This window comes from Acromyrmex echinatior, chromosome 19, assembly GCF_024713525.1.
Source record: "Acromyrmex echinatior isolate Ae372 chromosome 19, ASM2471352v2, whole genome shotgun sequence".
Taxonomy (NCBI): Eukaryota; Metazoa; Arthropoda; class Insecta; order Hymenoptera; family Formicidae; genus Acromyrmex; species Acromyrmex echinatior.
In genome coordinates, this window is record NC_141870.1 from 2,790,170 (window position 1) to 2,810,595 (window position 20,426).

Sequence of the window (20,426 nt, forward strand, 5' to 3'; positions counted from 1 at the left end):
CATAATATCGTCCATGATAGCTCTGCCGAATCCATTACCTTGATGTAACCGAAAAGCCAAATCATTGGTATATATAAAAAAAAAGTTGAGATCACTAATTTTCTATCTGAATCTGAAGGCGAGTAACTAGTTATCTGTGTGTTAAGTTGTTAAAAAAAAGTACGATTTACTTTTGATGGTTTTCATTTAAAATTTTATCAATTATTGCAATTAATCCTTAATACACATAATGGGTCATTCGTACTTTAATAATTAATTTTCATCATTTTTATCAGCACATAAAAATTATTAAGTGATTTTTATATATATATTTATTTTGATATATACTTTAACATCTTTAAAGCATTTGTAAGATTTTGTATTTAAAAAAAAAATTTTTTTTAATTATATAAAAATACAAATATTACAATTAATAACTTGGTGCTTCTAGTAAGAATTTTGAAAAAAAGAAATAAGATATAAATGACTTAATTCTTAACTAAGGTAAATCTGAGTTATATAATCAACAATTTAGAATGCCCGATAAATTTAAAATGTTTTATCATTCAATTATTCAATTTTTGTCAAAATAAAGAATAATTTTATAAACTAATTATTCGGAAATTTATTATTTCCTATGTATTAGCATCGTTGACTACATTATATTTGATAGTATTAAAGGTTAATTGGATACACTGTATAGTCGATCATAAGTATACGGATTTTTACGTCAGGATTTCGAATCTTGGCGACGTCTCTGGATATAGGCGCAAATAAAGTTTCGTCTTTCCATTTTCGCCGCGGGAGTCGGATCGACTGTGCGCTGTGGAAATTCGAAGCGGTAGCGCACGGTCGGTGCTAGATTCGTTCCTTCCGGCGAAAAATCGTCTCTGGTTGAGAGATACTATTCGCGGTAAAGAGGAGAACCAAGACTACCAAGACGGAGACGCGGATAAAAGTAGACAAGGGCAAAAGGGGAAGGAGATGAAGCCGATATCGTACGAGGCATGGGGAGATTCATCGTTTTATCGCGACAGAGATTGTTCCGTGATCTCGAAAAAAGGATACGGGCGAAATGGATTAAACGATGGTAACGTAGCCGGAAGGAAAAAAGACAGAACGCACTGCGGTACCGGTGACGGAGTTACATTGTCGCATGTAACGAAGTAGATTACTCAGTGTGACAAAGGACTGTAATTCCCTAAGTAAATGACGTCGATCATATAACTAACACTGTGGTTGGATGCGTATATTTTCATTCATCTTGTTAATTTGTTACTTTTACGTTATAAACATACTTATTACAAAATATATTTTTACTTATTATATATGCCTAATTTTGTACACACACACACACACACACACACACACACACACACACACACACACACACACATATTTAATCAATTATATACCTGTAACTGAATCGGTGAGTGTAGAAAGAGAAGTAGTCACAAGAGATGAGACATATTTATAAATTTTTTTTAATATAACAAGAAGCTGTTTAATTTAGAAGCTGTTCATGTAAAAAAAGACCTAATAAAATTACTTTTGGGAATTATAATAAACACGATGTTCAATATTAGTAAAAAAAATAAAAAATTCAATAATATATTACAGATATTTTATTTATCTTAAATTATATTAAATAATAACTATCTCTCTTTATGTTAAACAGTATCAGATAATTGACACAAAATAATTAAGAAAATACTAGAATTAAAATACTGATTTAATTAAAATATGTTTTTTGGTTACTCTTCAAGTTTAGCTATTTAAAAATCTCATTAAAAAAAACTCTTACATTCTAAAAGGATGTACAACTCTCTATTTTTTTCAAATCTTCAATCTTGCGAGTCCTACATTCGTGCCCTTTCTGTACTTATTGTTTATGTTCAATATCTACTTTAAATCCTTAGAAGCTTAGGAAAAGTGTCTTATTTGCACTGAAAACGTATCTACTTATTTCAAGATTAATGAATAGAAAAACTTATTTTCAAATAAAATTGGATTCATCTCTTTCTGCATTCACCGATTCAATTAATTTCTCGTAGCATATTTAAGATTTAAAAATTTTCTCCAATCCCCTACCTCTGCTTGTCTATCTAAATATACGTAATAAATCACAAAAAGTGGCGTATGAAAAATCGTCTTAAATGATTTTCTGAGTCCGCGAAGGGGGCAAAGAAATCCGCTCGCCAGTAAATTGCCACACTACGATCTTCAAAGCTTGTACGTCGATTGGTCAGAAATGATTACTCGTGATTTAAGGAGCTCTTTGGCGCCGATCCCTCGCATTGTTCGACCGGCTACATCTATCTTACTCTCGGATGGCCTGGTCTATTTTATCTACGAGAAACAGCAGCCGACAACGCGCCTAAAGCGCCGTTTATTTCCTCGTCCTTTTCCATTTACTTCCTTGCATCTTCGATGCACAATACGTTCGACGCAGATCGGAAATTTTTTCGTAAAATATCTACAAATTCTTTGTTATTACAGAAAAAATTAATGTGCAATAAATCAAACCTATGACAACAACTATAAATCACTAATAAAAATTCTTTCCAAATTTTCATTAAAATAGAACTAAAAACGCATTTAAAAAGTATTTGTTGTACTGCATTTAGTTGCTGTTTTTGTGGCTAAGAAAAAATATATCTTAAAATGTAATTTTCCATACATATCGAAAAAAAGAAATCTTTAACGTTGCAATCTTCCAACTCAACGCGTTACGAAAAACTTCTGGCGAAATGCGGTGAAATACAGGGGAACATTGTCAGCATCCACAGTCATCACTTTGAGATCAATCAGACGATTGATGGGTGCGACCGAATGCCCAAACCGAAATCGCGTCATTCATCTGGGTGAGGCTGAAGCAGGTAGCAAACTCTCGAGACAAGTGGCACCATCGACATAGTAACGGTCTGGTAACTGCCTCGTAAGCCGCCTAACGGAGCACCAACGATGCTCCTAACGGCCGATCCTCTACGCACTGGTTAGACTTAGTGCAATGGCCTCTTCATCAAGTATCACACGCCTAAATCCTTGGATCTCGAGTGACCGTCCTTCTCTCTAACTGACCGAAGCCTCGTGGAAATTCATGAGGATCGTATTGACGCAATCCTGAGATTAACGTTCCTGATCAACGCGGGGTGAACAATTGATCTTTCATGTACTTCCGCGAAATTAGAGTAATACAACGCATCAATTATCTGATCGAAACAACATCGTTCGTCGACCAATTCGTTCTGATCATCTCATTAGTCAATGATAATACCACTGTGTATATTTCAATGGGCAATGTAATTTACTTTATAATGGGATAATATACGATTCATGTTTTATATTATAATTATCGTGTCATTCTAATTGTAATATGAATACAATGCGGGATATCGATATGAGATTGACATATTAAACGTACAGAGGTCTAAAACGTAAAGTTCAGCATTATATGTTGTTTTTTGTGATTCATTCTGCGAATGTCTATACTATTGATTAGAGTCTCGAACGCTGATAGAGCTTGACTTCGATGATGGTAACACTGAAGCTGATACATCTATTGATACTGATGGTTCTTGGATCGGTCGGGATTACCGACGCGTTTCCCGGGTAATGCTGTTTCCTTGTTTCTCTTCCGCCTCACTGAAGGGTGTATTGTGGTCGGGGCTATCCCATTACCAGGCCACTGTTTGAGTGCTGGTGGGAGAAGGATGGACATAGGTGAATGGATCACTTGCGATTACTGCGTCGATTAATTTGCATTTCTATCTCAAGTGTTTATCACGCGTTCCTAACGGACGCCATTGCGTCAGATATTTGTTAGATTCTACTAGTTAGTAATAGTTCATAGTTATACGCATATATTGAGACTTACATTAATATGCATGTACGTCGATATTTACACTTTTATTATAATTACTGTTTTTTGTTTGTTAATTTAATAAATCTTCCTTTTTTTCTACGATTTATTAGAAGTGAATTATAAATGCTGTCACTGAAAATGCAATAACTATCTTGAAAGATACAGATATAATTTTCGATTTAGATAAAAATGATATAAGAACTATATTTTCGCGATTATATTCTAGCTTTTTTATAAAAAAATTTTGTTCGAATAATTACGAGCGAAATAATTCCAACTATTAAATTGATATTCTATGAATCGATGTCAAAAACACTCGATACTGCCTGAACAAGCCTGCTTCATGGTTTGATCCAAGAATCGTGAAGGGTCGTCCTGCTAGTGAGGGGTGCGTTCCTCCATTGGACGCGTACAAACTGGCCGCTCTTTTGTCAAGGACAATGCCGAGAGCTTACGTTCGTTCAATATTTTCCGTCAACAGGGCTGCACGCGCTCATCTCGTTATAAAGTCTGTTTGATCAGCAAACATCGCGGATCTCGATGCATGTGGCCTGAATAGTGCAACCGGTGCGCATACACACACACATACATACGGACAATTGCTGAGCTTACGTGAGAAATATTCATCTCTTAAAAATATTTTTGTGATACTTTTTTTAGATATAACGCTTCATTTAATTTAATTAAAAACTCTCTACTTTACAGTTTTCACATACAACTCTTTAATTAATTTTGTTTACAGCAAATCGCTTTTAAAAATACTTGTTAATTAATTGACAGTCTGTAGTGTTACAGATGCTTCTAACGAAAAAAGGAAAATAATAATAAAGAACGAAAATATTTAAAAAGTCACTAAAAATAGTTATTCATACAATTGAATGAAGAGCTGATTTAAACCGACATAAAGCAAATATAAGTTATGGGTAAGATACTTTTAAAATATATCTAGAGGTACCTTTAAATATATCTGCAGGTATCTTTAAATTATATTTTATATTTTATTATAATAATAGTAATATTAAAAAAATATACTAAATAATTTATTAATTACTTTTGATTTCGTTATTTTGAAGAATTTAATCATAATATAATAATAATAAAGTAATTAAAAATCCTCGTATCATCATCACACATGCCATTTTTTGCAAACAAAAACCGAAGTTTCGGCACTAATAATACTTAATCCTTACATTGTCATTCCAACAACATGATACGTAAACTCGGCAAACAAAAACGAAATTGCAAAAATTTGCAATTATCATAAAACAATTTACGATAAGATTTTCTAGACATTAATCGTTTTCAGTTTTATAAATCAAATTAATATTTGTTCAGGCTTGAATCAAGAGACGTTATCATACATATAATGGAATCATGTCTTTGCTGAGGAAATGTATCTGATAAAAAATACATCTAAAAATTAATTAAGATGTATTTTCGAATCTAGATACAGATACAAATATTCGAATTTGAAAGTATCTCAAATACACAGGTTAGATATACAAAATATATTTCTATACATGTATCAAGATATATATACCAAGAGATATTGCCCAACACTAGTTATGGCCGAGAAAAAAAAAGAAATCAGTTGTGACATTGAAATTCATTAAGAATGGGACAAAAGCCTCGTAATTTACATGATGTAACTTTTGGGTATTATCAAGATCGTAAGTAATCTTGACACAGTCTGCTTGCATCTGTGCCCAATATTCCGACGCCTATCTTGGAGTCATCCTCTCACCGCTACCCTCGTACTGTCTGCCGTACAACAACTCACCTACGCCGAGAGAACCGATGACAAACGTTGCCATCTAAACAAAGGGCCTCGTGGCATACGCGCACCAGACACGCAATTTCCGCGCGGCATGTAAATCGTGCGAAATGAATTTCTGCCAATCACGCACGTGCGCCAGCCGCACACGATCATGGAAGATGATCCTGCATTGTGGAGCGTATTTCCGAAAAAAGCATGAGCCTACCTAACAAAGCCTATAAAGCAATGAAAAAAATGTATATATACACGTAAAAAAAAAGAAATTGCGTTATGAAACAAAATTACGTTGTTTATCGGTAGATATATTTTTTAGCATTTTACTCTTATTATGTCTGAATTATCATCATTAAAACATTTGTGTTGATTACGATAACATTCTTATCGTCCTATAAACACAACAAAGAATTGTATAATTGATTTAGAATAAATTTTAACGTATTGCAATGTTTTCGTTAGATTTAACCGACCCCAATACATACATTATTTATTGCATTGTTTTTCCAAATAATTGCGAAATGGAATTGCACTCTCGTAATTGAAAATTTGATTGGCTATAAAGCTTCAAATATAGATGTGAAATTAATATTGATTCGTGATCCGTATAAAGATTAAATTTATCCGAGAAATCATAGAAGTGAGATATTTTATACTGGTTGTAATAACTGATTTTAGTTATATGTGATATGTATAATATAAGTATGTGTACGTAATGTAAGTATATTATGATTTTAATTATTTTTTCTTATTTTTTTCAAAATTGTACAAATTCAAATATTTACATGTATTAAAAATTACTCTAATAAGAAATTATAAATAAAAAAAAAACAATTCACTGATTAAGTATTCGCAAAATTTTTTCTTCGATCATAAAAATATTGTATTTAATCAATCCTGAAATTTTGAAATTACTCTAATAAGAAATTATAAATAAAAAAAAAACAATTCACTGATTAAGTATTCGCAAAATTTTTTCTTCGATCATAAAAATATTGTATTTAATCAATCCTGAAATTTTGAAATCTAATTCTAACAAATTTGTAAGCACGTCGGATTTCATGTTTAATATAATAAAACAGACTCTTCTTGCTTTCTACACGTTTCCGAACTGTTCACTGTTAAAAAATTGATCTAATACTTTATATTATTTTATTAAATGTTTCTCTGAATTATTAAAAAAATATGAATAAAAGCACATAAATGAGGTATCTCAGTTATAATTCAGTGACCTCTTCTATTTTTATATAACAAAAATCTTTAGAATGTTTGAAGGTGGCTCAAAAATACAAAATATAAATAATAGGAAGCATACAGCCACAACAATAGATGTTTAAACGAAAGTCATATATTTAAAATTATCATATAAAAACGTAGATATTTTGGTAAAGATTTGACTATCATCAGTACATCAAGATGACAAAAAATTAATTTATCAAGCAAAGAATCGCTAATCGAAAAGATGATAAGATAATATCAAGATGACAAATAGAAGAAAAATACATAAAATTCAAATAAAGATCACTAGTTAAAAAGATTAAAAATATTTTCCAATCGCTGGTACGAGTTAATAGAGTAAGTTATAGTTCAAAAAATGAAATTACCAATATTTAAACGCTTCTGACGAATCATCTGTTACGTTTATTCCTTTTTTAAAAGAAGCAAAGAGCGATTTCATGTAAAAATACGGAATTTCCAGATTTTATTTAAAATTAAAAGAAAAGAATTGAACGCTTTTAGTGATTCCCTATTATTTATAAAAATCTTTAATTTTCTTGAAAGACATTTCATTCAAGATGACAATGCAAAGTTGTAAAATTAAATAGAAAAATCCAGTAATAACCGAAAAACGTTAAAAAAATCTCTACTTCTGCACATTCATCTGACCTATCGGATTGGGGAATTCGCACACGTGGCTGCTCTCGATGGTTCATATGTCTCTCATCGATACCTCCATTTAGATGATTGATGCTCGTCGTCATTCGATAGATGCGACGATATCAAAAGACGTCTTTACGCGAATCCTGTTCTAGGTGCGAACCCTTTTCTTCCCGTTTCTTCCTCTTTCCCATCATCCTCTTTCGTGTAAGGTGCTGCCAGGCGTTATCAAATCGGCCGACAACAGGGAGGAAGAGGGGATTAAACACCAAACGAGCGACGGGCTTCGATTGTTAGGGTATAGTGTGAGTGGTGTGAGTTGACGAGGGTGCCAGAGAGAGAGGAGGTTGTATTACCGTATAACCTCTCTGGAAGCATGTAGGGCTTGGATCCGCCTTGTATTCCCTTCCGTAATACGTCCCGTGATAGTCATTGTCGACGTATTATCCGATTACAGGCGGAAAAAGAGCGCGATGCTTCGTTAATACTCCGAGCTAATAACAGTGAAAGTAATTCCAGTTTTTTTTACAGTTACGTGATAGAGGACAGAAAATTTTTGTATTCATAAGATTTGTATTCACAAGTCGCATTAAATTAAATGTAAATACTGCTATACCATATTTTTTTCTATACACTTATAATAGTTTTAAGTCTTTTTATATATATGTATATAGTATTTGTTATTTAATTTATGTTCAAACTTCGTATTCTACAATAATCACCAATAACAATTTAGCCTTATATATTAAAAGAAAAACAGAAATTTTTATATATGACCTAACAAATAATTATTCTTTGTCCGTCTTTTTTAAGAGTTTTAATAAATCATGTTTTTTTTCCTGTAATGCCGGAATTTATTCGAATCTACTTGTCAAATGATGTTTCCGCATGCATATATGCATGCATGCATGTGACAATTATTTCATATCAGCGACATGTATCTAAAAGACGAAACATATTGATACTTCGTCATTATTCTTGTTATATATGGAATATACTTAAGTGAGTAACTACTAATTAACTACAGTGAGTAACTACGACAAATGGCAAAACAGACGTATATCATTATTCATTGTCAATGTTTAACAAATAAATTGTTATTCAGCGACGCAGTATAAATATCGTCGCTACGACGCAAGCAAGTCACAGTGCAAGTTGGTGCATTAGCAGCGTAAGATTGCAATATGAGACTATCAGTGGTGTTCTTGATCTTGGCGATCGTGGTGTGTGCCATGTTCCAGGAATCCGTAAGTATTACATTGTAATTCAAATATCGTTTATCAATGAATTTCTGAAAAACATTTTCTATTCTGTACGAAGGAATCCCTATATTGGGGGTATCCAAGGTATGGGCATAGACGCCATGGTAGATGCCGTAGTAGTACATCGACCACCACCAGCACCTCCACCACCACCACTACCTCCACCACACTTCCACCAAGTTCTAGAAAAAAACGCGATATCGTGGACTCAAGTCAAGATAAATTTGAATGACGGGATAACAAATGCGAAAACTACTCTGGATGGAAACTGTGATGGAAAATACTGGATGGAAAATGTTAAGATTTCATGAAAAAATTATGTAAACTATAGTTGCACTACTCAATAAGATAAACTTAAAGAAGTATCTAAATTGCCCACGTAAGCAAATCTAAATTAGATAGCAATAAAGATATATCAACGTCTAAATGTGGATAAATATAATTTTTTAAACTTTTCGTTACAAAACTAATTACAAATATTCGGTAGAAATATATTTATAAAAATTTCGTCGTGACGTGTGTGAATATTAAAATGTATATTATAACGTACTTAATACTTAGTATTCAAATTTAACAACACAAATTCGGTTTTGTGAATATTTTTCTAATACGTATCGGTTATTATCAACATAAAAAAAAAATCACACAAAATTAAAAACATCATGATTACTTCATATATATATATATATATATATATACACTATTAAAAATAAAATGTTAATTTTAATATTTTTGCATGTCTCAAAAAATCCACTACTATTTTGAGATAAAATTAACATTTTATTTTTAATAATGTATATATAATATGTATATATATATATATATATATATATATATATATATATATATATATATATATATATATTAGATGTTGGAATTAATTCGTAGCGTTTTACAAGTGATGGGAAGTACTTTCATTAATGTATTTTTTAATGCTCATGTGAAATAAATAACATTCTTTCATTAAAAAACGCTACGAATTAATTCCAACACCTAATATATATATATATCATATATTGCTAATTAAAAAAAAAATTGTCATTCCGACTGATATTTATGGAGCATACACAAATAAAAATAACTTCGTCGCTTTTCTTTAACGTGCCCGCGGTTTCTTCATCAAAAATGCTGGATTTGCGACGATGACGGCCTCAAAATGTGACGAAAATCGGTACAAGATATGCCGGGAAAGCGACAAGGAAAAAAAACGTCGCTCGAACGCGCACCTCTACTCCGTTGGCGGTTTCGCTAGGCTAGAAATTTATTTTCCCACGAAATGTCGCCACAGGGGGCTGGCTGCGCCTCCAGCTGCTGAATACGATATTTCACGTCGCGTTATGCACATACGAATATTTCCATACATAAATTTCATAGAGGTGAAAGTAGATGCCTGTCTGCTTGAGTGTTGCCGACGATCATAACGACGCTTGCAAATGTTAACAGAAGACTACTCGGATTACCTATGTATTTTACATGGCGTATTACTCTATTTGTGTAATAATATTTCAGGTAAATATAGATGCGTGTCGGGAGCAGGATCTCCACTTTCATCGTATTATAACAGAAGCACGTCGTGATATTATTAGTATCGCTATAGTCTCACAAACTAAAAACGCTTTTGTAACGCTTTTTAAATCAGCGCGATTTTATTTTTTTTTCCCATTTTTTTTACAAGCTCGGTGCTTAAAAGCGTGAAAAAAAGTTTTAATACGGCAAAAGCCGACAGCGCTGGTCACGTCAGCTCGGTGGCGTAACCTAATTTTCAACGATTAAATGCAACGAGCGCGATAATGCTTGTAAATTGAGCGAATTATGCCACCGGTGCTGGTAGCCTCGTCTGATTAACATGCACGTTACGCCAGATAATGCCGTTCGACCTGACATTTGCATTGGTACGCATCGAACGGTCTGAGATTTTAGCACGTGGGCTTGCTTAAACGAATAGAGTGTAAAGCATGTAACTGCTCGACATTTGCAATAATTACATTGACCCTTAAAATGCAAAATGGATAAGACGATCCCTTTACCTTCAACGAATTTACTATACTATTTTTACTTTCCTTTGCGAAAATAAATGACATCGTCAAAAGATCATTTTGGAGAGAAATCGAACATTTATTTATTGCGAATGTTGTGCGTAGCGGTTTCCCTTCGTCTGACGTTACGCGCAGAATCTTTGAGGAAAGGAAGTAGAGGCGGAAACATTTTTTGACATCGACAGATTGTTAGTTCACGTGTTCAAGCAGTCGTTCTGTTACCAATTTCCTGCGCGTTATCGGCTATAGAGAACCCCGGCCAGGTAAAATCATGGCTACCTTCTACGACGAGAAAAGAAACCAACTCCCACCTAAGCAATGTAGAAACTTCTGCTCGCGACAGCTACAGCTTTTCGTTCTTCCGCTTCATTCAGCCCTAGTCTTTCTCCCTCTCTCTCTCTCTCTCTCCTCCCCCTCTCTCTTTCTCTCTCTTCAGCTAGCACTATAGTCAGGATTTACTATCCGTGTGCGACGTTTTCACTGTTGCGTATCGAATGCAGAGAGCTGGCAGCATCGCACCCAACCCCTTCGTTTTGACCTATGAGTGCGAATCCTCGAAATGCGTGGGACGGAAAGGACAGGGGTTGGAGCAGGGAGGCGGTGGAAGCGGGTTGGAAAGCACCGATTCGAGAAGACGAGGGAGGGACGCTGGCTCGGATCGCAGAGGTCGGACACCACGTAAATTGCATACCCGATTGCGGTCTACTGAAGAGTAGTGCCCACCCCAGCCTCCTCCCAATTTCCCCTGTCCCTCTTCAGCCCCGTTGCCCCGCGACCCCAAACTGGATCTAACAAGCCAGCGACCGCAGGCTAGGTTCGGCCTGCAACAGGGTCGCCACCTCTGGGGACCGCCGGCGGCTATAGCCGGTGAACTGTCCCTTGTGTCCCGACTACAAACCCTCGGTGAAAATCTTCATGCCATCCGCCCACTCGTCCTAACAAGCCCGCTTATGTCCACTCGTAAACCGCCACGATGCACGCAAGAAACGTCGCGTTTTCTTTCATGATGTTCAGTGCCAACTTCCGCATTGGAGATCGATAAAGGATAACAAGCTCAAGTCGAGTGAGAATCTCTGATATCTGAATTAATTATTAATCAATTATTAATGTTAATAGAACGCTGTTGCGATTGTAATTACTGTCTGTCGCGACGATATAATTGTGGCGAGTTTTTGTTACGAGAATATAACTGTGTCCCGTAATGATGTCACTGCATTAGACAGAACGCGATGCCACCCGCTGATTTGAAGAATACGACCAACTTGACTCGCTGTAACTAGGATTTCTTACAGACGTGGAATAATAGACATTCGTCACATAATAGGCTTTGCACGTCGTGCACAAATGATATCCTCAAACTACGAAGTAGTTACTTTAAATGAACTCGAGCAATTATCGTACGAAAACGATTAAATACTGCGAACAAAGTCTTTGTTGATCTTGAATTAGGAAATCTCTTATTTTCGCTTATCACTGTCAAAATTGTTAACGCTATGAATTCTCTTCAATTATTTTTGTGCTTCATATTTTATGTATTACGAAGTATTAAATATTTATAAAATGTTTTTAAAAGCATTTAGATAAAAATCCGCAACTGTCTATCCGCTTATATTCGCTTAGAAATATTTTTAAGTATTCAAAAAAAACAAATTTCGCACTTTTAGAACTTTCGGAAGTTTTCCGCGACTCGATTCGTTAATATGCATTCTATTGCGACATATCAGGTGAGAATGGCCAAGTGGAATTGCGAACTTTAAACGACACCGTTAACGCAAAGCGGTAGGCTTCTCTCAATGATTTTTTGAATAGCTCTTGGCATGTTAGAACGGATGTTATAGCCACAACTTCGGTATGCAATAGAAAAGGAAGTGAAAGCCTGAATAAAGCATGGCACCATTTCGCGAAAGCCGTCGCAAACTTTTGATGGGAACGTTTAGAAAACTTTCTATAACGATTCTATAACGATACAGTTCGGATCTATTCGAAGAGGATTCCATTGACTAAAATCAATAATACAAAGTCAAACACTAATGTGTCTAATGAAAATAAATCCAGACGAATATCAACATTCATCGCATCAGTACTAGAACGCAACGAACGAACTCCGAGCAGTATTTTCTTCCCGTGGATAAATCCGATTCGTCCTAAGCTCAGCCGTGGCAATCGCAAACATCTATCCAGATGAAACACTGGTAACCGACGTGGGATAGTCATCTACTGCGGTACTTTGCGCGCGGGTTGACTGTGAGTTTCGGATATCGAAGAAGGAGACACTGAAGATGGAAGCTGGAGAGAAAGAGGAAGAGGAGAAGAAAGAGAAGGAGGAGGTGAGAGTTTGTGCTTGGAGGTAAGAGGCTGAAGAGCCCATCTGGCTTCCAATCAGAGCGTTGCCACCAGCACATGTGTTCACGGCACGTTGGAGGTGGCGGCTCAATCAACGAGGGTGCATCCCTCTCCGACCTCCTTCGTCACCCCTCACTCTGGCAACTTTATATCACATAATCGAGCCTTGAAGCCGCCGCTCCATACCTCGTTTACTCCTACCCTTCGGCTCGCCTCTCCTTGCCGTCCCCATCGTTCTTTCTCCATTTCTTTCGACAGGGCCCCATCCTTTCGTCCTTCAGCCCAGCTCTCGGCTCTTCGGCTCTCTACCTCCGCTCTCTCTTCCCGTCTTTGCGTTTACGAGCTTTCATCCCTCTTTCCTTCCGTCGATCCTTCGCCGCCCTTCGCCTTCGCCGCCCTTCGCCGGGTCTTGGATCCAACCGTCTCCGGAGCGACTCTAACGCGCATCAACGACGGTACCTAACGGCGCTAACGGTGGGATAAGTAATTGCACGCGTCGCGCGGGGGAAATGCATCGCCGGTTACGAGAGAAACGGCGTGGTAACGGTGAAAAGTAATCACCTGCCGAGGAGGCCCTGGTACAGCTACCTGCGTTGGCGGGAAACACGACGGGGAGCCGGAGCAACTACTATCGACCGGAAGGATCCGGACGGCGATTAGCTCCTTGAACGAGCTACGCCGAGGACTATAAATTGTAATAGAGAGAATCTACGCGTGCGATGTTACGTAATTATTGCACCCGCCTGGCGTACCGAGTGTTTACTCCTCTTTCATTTCTTTCGTGCCTCGTTTTCGACCTGTAGAATTAGCGGAATTCTTGTTAACGAAACGAGATGTTAGAAGTAGAAAATACGAAAAATAATAGTTTACCGTATATATTTTTTTTTCTATTCTTAGTAGGTCTAAAATATAAAAAGTCTTTCGTTAGTAAAGATATTTCTGCGATTCTATTTCTTACAGAAGTAACTAATGGTATAAAGAAAATCTAATTACACGTATTCTTTTAAAGTAAACAGGCGCGAAGCAAGTTACTGATTTATATGACTTGTTTCGAGAGTTACGGAGTTAATCTAAAAGTTACACTACTTCTCTAATGTTAGATTCAGAAAATAGAGAGGTATTCTCATTTAAAACGTTTAAACACATGCAATGTATGTAATCTACGCAAAATATATGTAAAATGTAAATTTTTTATATTTTTTATAAAAATCCGTATGCGATGTATAACATTTGCGCTGCTCTGTTCAATGATATAGAAAAGACAAATTCATGCATAATATTTCCGAGGTAGTTTAGCTTGGACATCCTTTATAAAGTACCATTTTAATTAGGTTTCTTTTTCACATGCAGATATATGTGATGTTCTTCTGACTGGATTTGATTTTAAAAAAGTGAATAAACTAGTGTCGCGTTAATTTGCTCACGTTTATGCTAACGCTTAACAATTCCATTTTAAATTCAACATACCAACCATATTAATTCTATTAGTGTTAACACTTATAAATCAATCATTATTTTTCTGTATTTTTCTAAATTCTCTCTAAAAATATCTGTAAATATATAATAAATTTTCATTATTTTGTTTCACTATTTTTAAAATGAACAAAATTTTATTATTGTCTCTTATTAATTATATAATTAATAAAATAAAATATCAATTTCATAGTTTTTATGTTTTTTATATATGAATTTATTAACATAACATTTCCAGTAGAATTTTAATAGCCTTATTGAATATTACTATGTGTTACAATCCTAACAAGAAATTGCGAAAGGCGAAAGTGAAGTAATAAATAAAAAAGTGTAAATAATATTGACATTCATCGATTAGCTAATCAATGAAGTCACATAGGCAATCCTGTGTTAGAGATTAGAGTTTTAGTATTCTAATTAATTCGCGCCTTTCATACGAGAGGTATCTTCGTTGTTACAACGGCGTTCCATGGAAATGCAAATAATGCGGGGTCGCGTGTTTATCTTTGTAATATTCCATCAGACTACCGCATTGCATTGGTTTTACGTTAAGCATGGTCGAAAGGAGTTATTTCTCGAGTGCGTACTCGGGAAGAAGACAACAATCGCAGGGAGAAATGCATGTGATTCCTCGTTCTGCTGCTCACAAAGAGAGAAAAGTGACGCGCGCCGTTCAAGATCAACGGCTTCCGCTGTGCGTGAAGCGGGTCATTTTGTTTGGCCGATAACGATCTTGAACGTGGCATGATTATTCGTCACTTTGTGGCATCCCGTGACAGAAGAAACACTCGAGTACATAATATGCGACGTGCTTCGACTATCGTAACTTGTTTTATTTCTCGCTTGACACAGACGACCAACCCTGCTTCTCTTACACGTCAGTGACTGAAAATGGCTATTTATCTTTACTTATTTTATCTACATATATATAATACTTTTGGGAGAAATGTAAAAAAATTATTGATCTTTTATTGGACAAATTGAATTATTAATTTGGAATAAGATTAAATTTTAATCTAGTTTTTTCTTCTACGAAAAAAAAGAATAATTTTGCTGAAGCATTTATTAAATATTTAGCTTAATACAAAGATAATAAAAAAAAGAAAATAATTTTGTTAGACTATCAAAACAATTATATATAGGAAGCTCAAACTGATTGTTAGAATATTAAAATTTTTTGCAGCATTGCTAATCATGCTCGAGTTTCCTACATAATTATTTTGGTCCAACACAGTAAAATTATTTTCAGATCTATATTTATCTAAATTTTTGAATGTTTCAGAAAAATCATTCTTGTATTCTAAAAATAATATTGACTTTAAATATATAATACAATCAACGAACAATGATTTTAATATGCAGAAAATAAGATAATTGCAGACTTCATAAATATCTATGTGGAATTTATATATTCCTGTCACTGATTATGCCCAATAAATCGGGATGTAAGAAACTCTTTTGCCCAGTAAGGTACTCTACTGCCTGGCAATAAATCTCGCATCTGTCACAAAAATCGCTTTATCTTCCCCGGTGCGGGCTCTCGCGTCGAATTAAGTGGATGCAGTTTGTTTGCTCGTGTCGCCGGTATTTCAGGGATGGTGCAAGGTACGACGCGGTGAAGAGAAGAGAGGAAGGGCAGTTGAAAGGCCGACCTGGCCGACCGACGGCGGCCGAGTGGTGGACGGTAGGGGTGCACTGTGCATGGACTCGCGAGATACGAGAAATAATGGCAGCACGTATACGCACGCCGCTTGTACACACGAGGCCACATTCGCCAAGAGAAACTGACCGCTGAACAGTTTCAATGGGGCCTGGTCACCACCAGCAGTAATAGCCCCGACAATAATCATTTATTGTTCCTCAACGACATCGGCGTAGTGGTAGATGCCGGCTCGCTGAATAGGAAGGATTAAAGAGACTAACAATTCTGCGCTGGCGAGCGATCTTTCCCTGTCTTATGATTTTCTCGACGTCTAATCAAATATTTCTGCTATATATTAAACTCAGGTATAGATATTTTGCAGATATACTTCCAACTGTGTTATCAAGCAATCAATGGTAATCGTGGAAGAATTATTTTTTCTTAATAGTTCAAAGAATTTCATCTTTGCACACATTAAATTTTACGTAGATTTTAGAGTTTTGAATTAACCGGTTTTGAACAAATCTGAATTTTCTAATTATTCTTTGAAATTTCATCCTAAAGAATAAAAATTAAGATAATCTTGAAAAAAGTGGCTCAATTTTCAATCTTTAAGAGTAACATTTCACTCTTCAGAGTGAAATTCATTCTAAAAGTTTTAGAGAAAAAAATGTTGATCGATTATATTTTGTACAATGAAATCTCTACTTAACCTAAATATTGCAGTCATGTTTAACTGTATATTTAATTTATAATGTGATCTTTAAAACGATTTGAGGAACAGAAAGGTATCAAGTTCAAGTCAAAAGAAATGTGTTATTTTATCTCTTGTCGTAGATCAAATTCCACGAACGTTCGTAAAATCAGTTCAAGATAACCTTATAATCCCTTCACTTAATTTATATTCTTTTCATCTGAAAGTGACCTGTTGTATCGAGTTTCTCAAGCTAGCGCTTCACAATCTTGATCTGTGTGTCATGTTTCCTTTGATAAATAATCTCTCTATGGAACAACCATTAATTTAAATATATTTAAGAGACATGAAGAGATAAAGTAATCGGCTCGGTACATCTTGTTAACATCGCGTGTGAAAGAATTATTGTTTTGGAAAAATATTAAATTTATCTTTAAATATCTTTTTCCAATAAAACGAAAAACATTACGATATAAGTATCGCGTATTACAATTGCTCTATTCTTATATCTATTTTTTAACTCTGATGTTGCTTAAGTACGGAGGAACCGCGTACAGAGGAAGGCGTTTGACGTTTGATACATCCTAAGTAATGCTTATTCGTGTTCTTGGTCCACATGTCGCTCCACGGAGTGACGGATTATTAATGCAACCAAGCAATGTGTACGTCCCCGTAGAAGCAAATCTATGTGTGTGTATATACATAGGGCATGGGCAATAAACACTCGATGAGCAAACGGTGTACGCTCGACATTTGATTGGGCGAGCCCGCGTAATGACGGGGTACTGTCATGCAAATCTTGTCAGCACCCCGGCGCTTATGGCTGCGGGCCCATTACGCCCGTAGGCATTCGCTCATCATCCTATTTGGTAACTATAAATCGATGATTTGTGAATCCCAGAAACTTAGCACGTCTTCAAACCAACCGATAACATGATATTATGTGTAATGCTACACGGAAAATCACGTACAATATTGTATCATTGATGATAATATAAATCTTGGAATGAATCATCCGGTAAGATATAATAAAAAAATACGATTCTTTTTATCTCATTCAACCGAATTGAGTTTCTCGCTGCCAACAAAAACGACGTTACCCTGCGATTATTACTATTGCTGGCGCAACTACATTGCAGGGTGAAACGAATTACTGCGATTAAATGAATAACAATGGCTATTTCGGTTCACGGTTGAGCGACTGTCGATTCGATGCTTTTGTACAGCATCGATTCGCTCTTTTTCATCTATTCCCTGCGCACGCGGATCGACAAAACCCACCAACTATCTAAAATGCCGAACCATGCGGTGACTATGGACGATGCTCAAAGTAGAGGATGGTAACGTGTTTATAATCTTTTTCTCCTAGCACACGCATAGGCACGGATACAAATGTGTGCACAACGCCACCGCAGTCAGATAAAATTTATATTTGGAGACTCGGTGCTTTATCGTTGATTTATCGCGAGACCCAGTTTTCTACATTTTCCAGCGATTCGCGCAACCATTTTTCCACCTGTACCTATTTTGGGAAAGAGGAAAAAATGGCGACGGTTATCGCCGCACGTGCACGCGGTCACCGGTAGTTTCCGACATGTCACGAACAATAATGCGACTCAAATGCTGCGGAGCTTATAACAAAAATAACAGTACTGCATGATATTTTAAAAATCTAACGATTGTATTCGCGCGTCCATTTCATCATAAACGCACGTGATAAATTAACCGGGCGACGATTTGACAACCGTTCATATAAACTATGGAATTGCGTGGTTTTTTTCATCAAATCAATAAAAACTTTAAAAGATGTGCTCCGGAATAACATTTTTTTGCTATCACAATAAAAGTAATAAAAAAAAAACGCGATTTTATACAACGTATTCAACGATCATATTAAAAGTGGCTGATACTATAACAAGTTTATACGACAACTCGATTTCAGGCGATGCCGCAAAATATGCGATATTTTCTTTTCTTTCGCCACACATCCAATAAAATCGTTTTCCAATTAGTTCTTCTTCGGAGCTCAAATCTTTGATTAGAATATACGTATTTCGCGAAACGTAGGTGAGTTTATTGCTATCAGCGTCCATGCGTATCCGGAATAACAGGATCATGAGCTTATAGCTGGAGCTTAAGGGGTTCGATCAATTATTGTTCGCTTCCTATCTACGTCACGCCGGGCTAAAGCATCGGCCGACCTACAATAGGCACATCCTGAACTGCATTCATGCGTATACTTTCCGTAAAGCAAGTCACGTTCTCAAAGAATAAATATTAAACTCTGTATCGATAAAGTTTCGACAGTTTTTCGAAGCTTTTTAAAATTAGTTATAAGTTATAATTCATGAACATAAGTCATCTCTACTTTTCTTTATTCAAAAAATAATTTCGATATAATCCGGTGGCGTAATTTATGTTATTAAAATAAAATAATTAAATATATTCTCATAGTTTCAATTTGATTTAATTAGCAACTTTTAACTATTATTATTTATCGGAAACCAACGTATTTTTTATATAAAGTATAAATTCTGTAATATATTTAAATAATGCCCTTTTTCAATATTATTATATAGTAATAATTAATTAATAAACTAAATAATGATAAAAATAAACTCTTTGTAATTGTTTTTGAAATTATTATTGTTCATTATTTTTATTTAACCCTATCATCCTTCGATTGTAAGAATAGTTACAGTATATTCAAACACAACGCACAATGCATTCAAACTATTATGCAAGATCGTAGGCGGTTGCGGTAATAACGCAGATTATCGCGTGTGAAACGTTCTATAGGAGAACCGGGATCGGTTAGCTGACTATATCGTCACGGCTAGGCCGCTTATCTCGGTACCGTGGCATGCTAATCAACGAGCTACTACGCCTACTACGCTTGTATATAGGACAACCGGCAGTTATCTCGATTTGTCCAAATAATCCCGGAACAAATCGCCGTGGCAGCGATTAACTTCCGCTTCGTTTCTATTTCATGTAGTGTACGCTTGTCGGCGGCGACCATTCGTTTCTGCTTCCTCCGCTTAATACTGCAGTAGTGCCGATAGCGCAAAATTGGCGCGTATAAATTAACTCTTAAAATGAATCACCAACTCCATCGAAATAATTCTAGTAATTGATGTACTCGAACCCACCGCGTGACATAATTGATTTCACATTCACGAACCGCAAAATTTCAATTTCATACGTCCGCGATCGCAAAACTTTGTATTTTGCAACTTCTGTTCCAATGATTTCTCTCGAAACATTTGTTCCGATAGATGTTGTTACTCGACAGTTTACAATTTTGTTTCGGTTTACGTTAAAGTAACACAAATTGGTAAATCGTAAGAGAGTTTAGGCGCGCCATTTCATCAAGAAAAATCTTCGCAAATTATCTATTTGCGCGTCGCACTGATTACGCGTCAATCATTTAAGAACGAGAAAGGCGACGAAAAGAAACGAAGTGGCGCGAGTAGAAACTAA

The 20,426-nt window shown here is 35.6% G+C and overlaps 1 protein-coding gene and 1 long non-coding RNA gene across 9 annotated transcripts in view; one reads left to right on the plus strand and one right to left on the minus strand.

The window, feature by feature from the left end:
- The window catches only part of Pi3K68D (phosphatidylinositol-4-phosphate 3-kinase catalytic subunit Pi3K68D), a 238,671-nt gene that overhangs the window by 146,072 nt on the left and 72,173 nt on the right, over positions 1-20,426 (minus strand). The window lies entirely within an intron of this gene.
- LOC147906638 (uncharacterized) lies at positions 8,619-9,182 on the plus strand. The gene is made up of 2 exons (XR_015548255.1): positions 8,619-8,740; positions 8,814-9,182. It is a non-coding gene; the product is annotated as an uncharacterized LOC147906638 (long non-coding RNA).